We start from the raw sequence: 9,631 nt of genomic DNA, 5'->3' as shown, positions 1-9,631 counted from the left end.
CAACTGCTCAGAGTGCATAGTGGATAGAGCAATCATGATCCACTATATCATGATTGGCTATAGGTTGGTGGTGGAGGACATCATTCCATAGTAGATTTATCATATCGCCTCCAAAGCCAACACACATGCCAAGTTGGCCTTCGCTCATCTCATCTACTGGCTTTGTGAGGTTGCTGGGGTATGCATTAATGATGATTTCCCTATGCCCATTGAGCATCCCATCTCAAGGAAGACCATAGAGTATGCAAGGGTCTCGAGAGGGCAAGCCAAGGAAGAAGATCAACCAGCACCTCCACCACCTTTTGTGCCTCGAGAATATTGCTCCCCACCTCAAGAGTATTGGTAGCAGTTGACCTCATCCCTTGAACAGATGAGGGTCATTCAGGATAGCCACGATGTCCTCCTCCATCAAATTGTGGCTGAGTAAAAGAGTCAGTACCACGAGCTTCGGCAAGTGAGGCAAGACAAAGGGCGTCTGAGAGGACCTTATAGAATACAACCTGAGGAGGGAGATGGCCACCAACATGACTAAGGTGGTTGAGTTCTTTTCATCTTATTTCTGTTTCTGCTTCATTATGTTATTTTCTGTTTCTTGTTTTCTAGTTGTATTGTTAATGCATGGCTCTTAGTATTTATTTCTTTAGTTTTAAGTTTGTTTTTAGTTTATATTTTTAATTTCAAATGATGTCTTATGTATCGTCCTCAAGTAGTAATTAAAAAGAAAAAAAAGTGGGGTTTATGATTACAATTTGGGTTTATTTTATTATCGTCTTGTTCCATTGTATGTGGTGGTATATATGTTTTGACTATGAGTGCATTAAGAGCATAAGGTGTAAAGTTCCTTAAACAAGAGGAACGTTAACTCTTGAGGAACAAAAATTTAGAGAATTGTTATGAAACCTCAATAAGCGATAAAGAGGTTGATCTTTGGACAAATTAAAAAAAGGGAACAAGAAAAAAAGAGAAAAGAGCAAGAAAAGAAAAGAGAAAAGATGGGTTGAAAGAGAAGCCAAAGGCTCTGAGCACCACTGACTAAGAAAATAGAAAGAAAAATAAGCTTGAAGAGCGTCCAAGTCAAGTGCTTGTGGTTCTTATGTATCAAGTGAAAGTTTGAAAACAAAGCATTTAGAGTCACGGCTAGGCTCAAAGTGAAAAGCACCCTCCCCAAAAGAAAGCTAAGTTGCAAAGCTCTGAGCATCAATGGTTGAGATCCAAATATGTGCATGTGATGTTTATTGTCCAAGGGTGGCTTGGGTGATTAGATCTGAGGTGTGCTTTATCACCCGACAACTTGGACCGATTGGTCCGGGATTGCCGATTGGAAACCCGTTATACAAGTCACCTTGAGACAAAATATTTAGTAGTCCAAAAAGGCTTGGGGCATCAATGTTTGGGTTCGAAATCTTGGCTATATGCTTGTGGTATGACCGTGTCAAAGGGTTGCCTTGAGATGGAGCATTTAAAGTTGTCAACATACCAAGTTCTCTCTAAGTTTAAGAAAAGTGATTTAAGGATTAATCCAGGCACAATGGGGTAAGGTTTCATAACATTATTCGGGTTTTAGTCCTTTAAGATGTTGACGTCCCCAAGCTTCAAGAAACAATGATGAATAAGAAGGTACTCATGATTACAACATTGTTAAACCCCACTCTTCGGATAAATATGAACTTCAACAGAACTTTCATTTTTAACCAAACCCATTCTTATTTTTCATTGTTCAAGTTACTTGAGGACAAGCAACTCACTGGCACTCTATCAAGTAGCTATATATCAGGAACCTTGTATGGAGAATCTAAGTTAAAGTTCATAGGTAGACAGGGTGTAGATGTTGACTGGTCTAACAATATATACATATAAATAGAAAACAAAGTTCACCCTAGACTCAGAAGACTACCTAGAGAAAAATCCTTTTGCATAATGATTATCAGCAAATTACGGAAGGGTACTCCTACTTCCATCTGAAGGGGGAGAGAAGGGGTAAGAACTGGGAAGTTCTTAGTAGAGTCAGGCTAATTAGTCATGTTAATCACTTCCGTTATTATGTCAGACAATAAAATATTTCAAGGCATATTCATATAGTAAGTAGAGAAAACAGATAAAATAGATAACGTAGTACAAATAAAGAAATACAAGAAATAAAGCACAACACAGAGAATGATGTGCACACAAGAATGATGGATGTCTAGCCCTAGTGTAGGTAATGAGCTCATTTGTTGGTTACATACCCGCTCCCGACGTTACCCAGAGTCCTTTGACTAGGTAAGGCTTTTCCAAAGTTAAATATAACATAGCAACCTCTGTAGGTGTACTTTGGCCAACAAAAATGGCACCCCTATAAGTGACCTTTAGCTTACAGGAATAGCAACTCTATGTAGGTGAACTTCGGCCTACAGTGATAGTGCCTCTGTAAGTTAACTTCGGCTTATAGGAATAACAACTCTCTGTAGGTAAATTTCGACCTACAGAAGTAACACCTGAGGTGCACAATTGATATCCACTATAGGTGAACTTCGGTCAACATGAATAACAACTCTCTGTAGGTGAACTTTGGCCTACAGGACCTCTAGGGCTAACAAAAAAGTGGCATACAATTTACGAGCATCTCTATTCCAATGTTTGACCCAAGGCCCAATCCAACAATCCATTATTATGTACAACCTTCTTAACCCATTTCTCAGTTATCAGTTAATCATCAATCTCACACTCTTGTTCAGTGTCTCTGTAATTACATTCTTCGTTTGTTTATCTATTTAACCTTTACTTGTAGTTACTTTGGTTTCAGTATGAATAACCAACCTGTTCCAAGTATAGGTCCATTAAATTTATGCTTAACCAATTTGATTCTTCATACTTTACCTAACTCTAAACGCAATTTAAGTACTAAATATATTGTATCTGGCTCGCTTTCCTAATTGATTTTTATCTTTTCTTTAACATTTTATCTTTCTTTTATCTTTACGTCACTAACATGTTCTTACTACTCCCTAGATATCTTATGAAGGTAATTATGAGATTCTGAGCTTAAAATTGTCTTTCTAAGATTTTTAAGAAAAATTGTCTTTTCACCATTATTTTGTTTTTTTTAATAAAATAATAATATCTAATATTTTATTAAAGTATTTTTAACAATATTTTATTCATAACTTTTGAAAATTATGTTTTGACCCCTTAACTTTTGATATTTATACTACTTTAACCCCCTAAACTTTTAGTATTTATAATTTTCACCCCAAAACATTTTAATATTTTCACTTTGACCCCAAAATGGATCAAAGAGCTGTTCTTAAAAGTTCTTGGTGATATTCAACGTGATCTTCATAAATTCATCAAATTCTTTCTTCAATTCTAATTCATTTTTCAATCTTTTCGGTACCCGATTTTTATCATAATTCAAAATAAATTTGCAGCCATTAAAGCCCCATGATTTCTACTTGATTTTAACACAAATTCATCATTAATTTTAGGCTAAACCTGGGCTAGAATTTTGTTTTTCCAACAGCCATAAAACCGAACTCACAAACTTTATTTTCAACCAATTTTCAACAAGAATCACTCATATAAACAATCAATTTCAAGCATGACCAAACCATACAACAATCACAAAACTCAAACACAATTAATCAAGATTAATTTTATCAAATCCTGCCTTAGTTTGCTGCTCCAAAAACCGACTGCACTTCCAAGTGTTCCTAGCTCACTTTTTCTCCTAAGTCCAACCAAGAACAACTTTAAATCTCATGGTGCATACTCAACCGAATCTGATGCTGCTAGTTAGAGAATATTTTCTCACCTTAAATTTTTTGAAAATGGAAGATCCTTAGCTCACAAGTCAAGTTAAGTAAGAGATTTATGGAAAAATATCAAGAAAATACAAGTTCAAGCATGGTGTTCATAGCCAAACCAAAGAGGAGAGATGAACATTCACCTAATCTAAATTCGAACCATGAAAAGTGACATGAATTTGAAGAGGAAGAAGAGAGGATCACTTTAATCATTTCAGAATTTGGATCAGAGTTTTGATTAGGAAGAAAACAAGCTATGAAGATGAAATAACCATGGAGTTTTCTCTCTTTTCTTTTCTTGTTCTTCAAGTTTGTTTGGAGGAGAGATGAGAGCTGCTAGGTATCACCTTGTGAGTGGAGAAACCATGGCTAATGGTGGGTGATTAGTTGGTAAAAAGGTTTGTTACAAATATCTCAGGTGGATAATTATTAAAACTAGATGTATTAAAAACATGTAGTAAAATATTTAGAGGTAAATATTTGAGCTACTAGTATAAATGATACTAGTAACATGATAAGCAAGAGAATAGAAGGTATATGATGAGACACTAGCATAGCTAAAATCATCAGAGAGTGTTGGCATTAACCAGCACAAGAAGATTGTGAGTTAGGTTAAACTTATCTCTTGTTTTTAACTAAAGCAGATCAAATAATATTATAATATTAATCAAGAAGCTCTAATATTAATATAATAATAATATTATTATATTATTTTTTCTCTCACGAATCAAGTCCGGCTCGTCAAACTAAGACTAATTATGGAAATCAGAATTTAGAATTTCTAACCGACGTGACTCAAAAACTAGCTTCTTTGTGATCGTGTTGTGGAGCTTAACTCAGTAGAGGTGCTTGCTTAGTTATGATATAATGATAATGAAGATTAAGGTGCTTGATGATGCAGTAGAGGTGCTTGGAGGTGTTTCCTTCACTGAACTTTTAAAAAATTCTGTTTTGCTAAAAACTAGGTCGCTACACAATCTCAAGAGAGTAGTGACTTAACTGATGTAGATCCAGTTTAGTCACATACTTTACCAGAACTAGCAAAGAATCAAGATCAGGAGCATATGTAGCAAAATGAGCCTTTGGTTCCTGATGATTAGCAGATGGAAGATCCGATTGATGCTCCAACTGATGATGATACTGATAATCAACTTGAGCTCCCTGAAGATCCACCAGGTTTTTATCCCAGGAGGTCTACTAGAGAGCGACGACCTTCAATGAGGTATCCTCATAATGAGTATGTGACATTTACTGACGGGTATATGACCTTGACTAATGGGAGGAGAACCTAAATGTTATGAGAAAGCTATGGAAGGTGAAGACAATAAGAAATGGTTTGATGTAATGCAAGATGAAACAAAATTCTTGTATGATAATCAAATATTTGAACTTGTAAAGTTGTCAAAAAAGAAGAAAGCTTTGCAGAATAGGTGGGTTTACAGGTTGAGGCACGAAGAAAATTCTTAGTGTCCAAGGTACAAGGCTAGATTGGTAGTCAAGGGCTATAGGCAGAAAAAGGAAGTTGACTAAAATGAAATATTTTCACTAGTTGTGAGAATATCTTCTATTAGAACTATTTTGAGCCTGGCCACAAGTCTTGATTTAGAGATAGATCAGATGGATGTGAAAATTATTTTTCTTTATGGTGATCTTAAGGATAAAATTTACATAAAACAACCGGAAGGTTTCATGGCAAAATACAAAGAGGGTCATGTTTGCAAACTGAAGAAGTGCTTGTATAGCTTGAAACAAGCTCCGAGACAATAGTATAAAAAGTTCGAGTCTATTATGGTAGAATAAGGCTACAAGAAGACTACTTCTGATCATTGTGTATTTGTTAAACAGTTTGCTTGTAATTATTTTTTTATCCTTTTGATATATATTGATGACATGCTTATTGTTGGTCAGAATGCTTATAGGATTGATATATTGAAGAAGCAACTTGCAATGTCATTTACAATGAAGGACGTTGGACTAGCAAAAGAGATTCTTGGTATAAGAATCAAGCGTGATAAAAAGGAGAATAAATTTTGGTTTTCACGGGAGAAATACATAGAGACAATGTTATACATGTTCTAAATAGAGCAAGCAAAGGTCATTAGTACCACTCTTGCTACACACTTCAAATAAAGAAGAGAAGAAAGACACGGAAAAAGTTTCATATGCATCAGCCGTGGGTAGTGTAATGTATGCTATGGTGTGCACAAGGTTGGATATAGCTCATGCTGTTGGTTGTGTTAGCCAATTTGTTTCAAACTTAGAAAGAGAGTATTGAAATACTATAAAATAGATAATGAGATATCTTCATGGTACTTCTAGCATGAAGTTGTATTATAGAAGTGAGAAGTCTATTCTAGTTGGTTATACTAACATAGACATGGCAGGAGATATTGATTCTAGAAGGTCCATTTCAGGCTTCTTGATTAACTTGTGGATGCAACTGTGTCTTGGTAATCTAGAATACAAAAATATGTTGCTTTCTCTACTACTGAGACTGAGTTTATTACCATTATCGAAGGGTGCAGGGAGATGCTTTGGATGAAGAAATTTTTGAAGGAACTCGGATTTGCTCAAGAGAGGTATGTCTTATTTTGTGATAGTTAAAGTGCTATACATCTTGATAAAAACTCTACTTTTCATTCTCGATCCAAACATATTGATGTGAGGTATCATTTATAACAACTCTAATTTTTGTACTAACGCGAGTTTTTCTTAAAATAATATTTTAAAGCGATTAGTTTTATTTTGACGAGTCAAATTTGAACTCCGAAATAAAATAAATGGTAATAAAATTTTATTATTATGTTATTTATTTATTTTACTTACTCTAATTATAATGAAATCTAGATAAAAATATTAATATTATTATCAAGTTCGATTCTTTAATTTTTAAGTTATTAATATCATTTATATAAGTAACTCATAATTTTATATTATTATTATTATTATTATTATTATTATTATTATTATTGTTGTTGTTGTTGTTTAACCATATGGAAGTAATTTATATATATATATATATATATAAATATATATATAGCCACGTTTGGTTTTAAACAAAATATATATATATATATATTGTTGTTGTTGTTTAAAACCAAACGTTTTGAGAGAGAGAGAGAGAGAGAGAGAGAGAGAGAGAGAGAGAGAGAGAGAGAGAGAGAGAGAGAGAGAGAGAGAGAGAGAGAGAGAGAGAGAGAGAGAGAGAGAGAGAGAGAGAGAGAGAGAGAGAGAGAGAGAGAGAGAGAGAGAGAGACCTATTCCTTTATTTTCATTAAGCTTATTATTATCATTCATTTATTTCCTTTTACACCGAGCCAAAAGAAAGCAAAATATGAGAAAGAAAGAACCAAACACCATAAGGAAAGAAAGAAACCGTGGATTACCTTTAAGCATGACACCTAATAAATGCTTTGATAATTTCATTCTCCTTCCTGCATCACTGAATGAACTTAAAGAATAATGAAAAGAGAAGCCAAGAGAGATTTAAATGTGAGGCCATGGAACCGTGAAGAAGCTTCTTTCCTCCGATTTCTTTTAATCTGTAAATTCAATAAAAAAATCTAATTCGATAAAAGAGTTCGTATCTTCTTTTTCTACGTGTTGACGTCATTTTTGTTTAGAAGAAATTAACGGAGATATAACTCCTCTTTTTCTTGAGTTCGATCGATTAGAGTTTTAGGAGGCACAGTAATTTCTGATGTTTTTCCCTTCGACAGCTCGGTCAGAAAGCTTTTTAGAATTTCGAGTATTTTTATTTCGTACGAAGGTAGGATTTCAGTAAATTCTCATTGGTTAAATTGGTATTGGATAAGTAAATTGATGTCGTGATTAATTATCGATTGAATTTGACTAAATTTATATTGATATTTGTGATAAGTTTGAGGTTCGGAGGGTTTAAGTGCAGCTAGAAACTGAATTATCCTGATGAATTTGGATTTTGGATTACGATAGGATAATTTGAGAATGTTAGAATTAGTCTGTTTGATTTATCGGAAATAATTTTGAAAACTGGATATGACTTGAGATATGTAAATGATTTATTTTATAAATGTTTGATATTAGAAATAGTTTCATTTATTAGAAATGATTTGAAAATAGTTTGGAAAATGGTTTGGATGGAATTCGAGAAGGGTGGCAAAGTCCGAGTTTTATGGGAGATGCTGTCGGAAATTTTGTTATAAAACTTAAGGCTTTGTTTGAAATTTTATTTAGAAGAAAAAAGATTGGATTTGAGCAATTGTATTATTTGATTTCCGATTTATTAAGAAAATAGTTATATGTCAAGTTTAATTCATTTAAGAAAAGTGTATATTTTGAGTTCGATTTATTTAGAAAAGAATTATTTTATGATTTTAAATTATTTAAGAAAATTATTATGTTCTAAGTTTGATTTAAATATGAAAAGGGCTTATGTTTTGAATTTGACTTAAAGATTTCATTCAGAGGAATTTTAGTGAACTTTAAAAGAAATTAAATTTTTATTGAATAATTTCATTTTGCGACGTTTTGGAAAAGGTTAATGAATTAGTTTTAAGGATGAAAATGGGATTGGTTTTGGTTTTAAAAGAAAAAGATAAGATAAATCGGCACGTGTGATTATGAAATGATTAAAAGGTCACGAGAGGATGACAGCAAGTAAATAGTTATGGTGCTGATGTGAAAATGTTAAGTCGTGGGCTTTATATGTGAATGATCGTGTGGGGACGCTCGTGTATATGGAATGGCTTCCAGGAGAAAGGGTCACATGCTTCAGCTGGAGAATTAGTGCCTGCGAGTACTTGCAGAGGTCATGTTCAACATACTTCAGCTAGAGCATTAGCGCCTGCAAGTGGTTGGAACCTTGTAGAGGTTATGCCGCTAGAATGCCTTATCTGACTTGCGAGTCAGATTGCATCGGGTGCAGGTCAAAACCGACGAATGAGTTCATTACCTGTTTTAGGACTAGACATACATCATCCTTGTAGTGCATTTGCATTTTACTTGATATGGTGGAATTGTTTATGATTGTCTTCTTGTGTTTATGCATTCATTAATATTATTCTGAATTGTGGTGGTTAGATACTTCTCTGTGACTCTTGTATATTTTGTTGAGAATTAATTGAACTGTGATAATCCTGACTTGACTACTATTCCCGACCCTACTAAGAACCCCCCAGTTCTTACCCCTTTTCTTCCTCCCCTTCAGATGGAGACCGGAGTTCTGTTTTACAAGATGCACCCTCCCTATATATATGAAGATATTGTACAGCATAAGTTTTACGTAGTAGCTGCAGAGGTTAGGACCTGTATGTACATTTTGTGTGACAATCCCTTCCGTCATCCGATTAACACTCCACACTTTAACCCTGATATGCCTTACGAGTTCCCGATGGATTGGCTCCACCCGGATACTCCCTTTCACCCATTCCATGATGGGCCTGTACCTCATCAGCATCCTAATCAACCTGCGGGGATCCGGTGGAACCTGAGCTTGAGCCTATAGAAGAGCATATACCAGAGCCTATACCGAAGGAGGATATCCCTGCAGAGCAGATCTCATTATCTTCATCTGAGCCATCATCTGAGGAGCCGCTCACCGCCTCCATTAGTGGACCGACGAGTGTTGGTCAGACTACTAGTATGAGTGCCAGGACCCCTCCTGAGATCATTGAGATTTTTTGTGATGAGGACGAGGATTCTGAAGAGTGTTCTGACGTGATTATGATTTTCTCTTACGATGATAGTTGATGCCTGGGAGCTGAGGATATGTTTTTTGGTAGTTTTTTGTGTGTTAGGCGAGCTTTTGTGTTAGTTTCTCACTTTGGATTAGATTCGCTGAGAGAGTAGGATGTATATAGTTGATTAGG

The sequence above is a fragment of the Arachis hypogaea genome, chromosome 7, assembly GCF_003086295.3.
Source record: "Arachis hypogaea cultivar Tifrunner chromosome 7, arahy.Tifrunner.gnm2.J5K5, whole genome shotgun sequence".
Taxonomy (NCBI): Eukaryota; Viridiplantae; Streptophyta; class Magnoliopsida; order Fabales; family Fabaceae; genus Arachis; species Arachis hypogaea.
Note: the sequence above shows the minus strand (reverse complement) of the source record.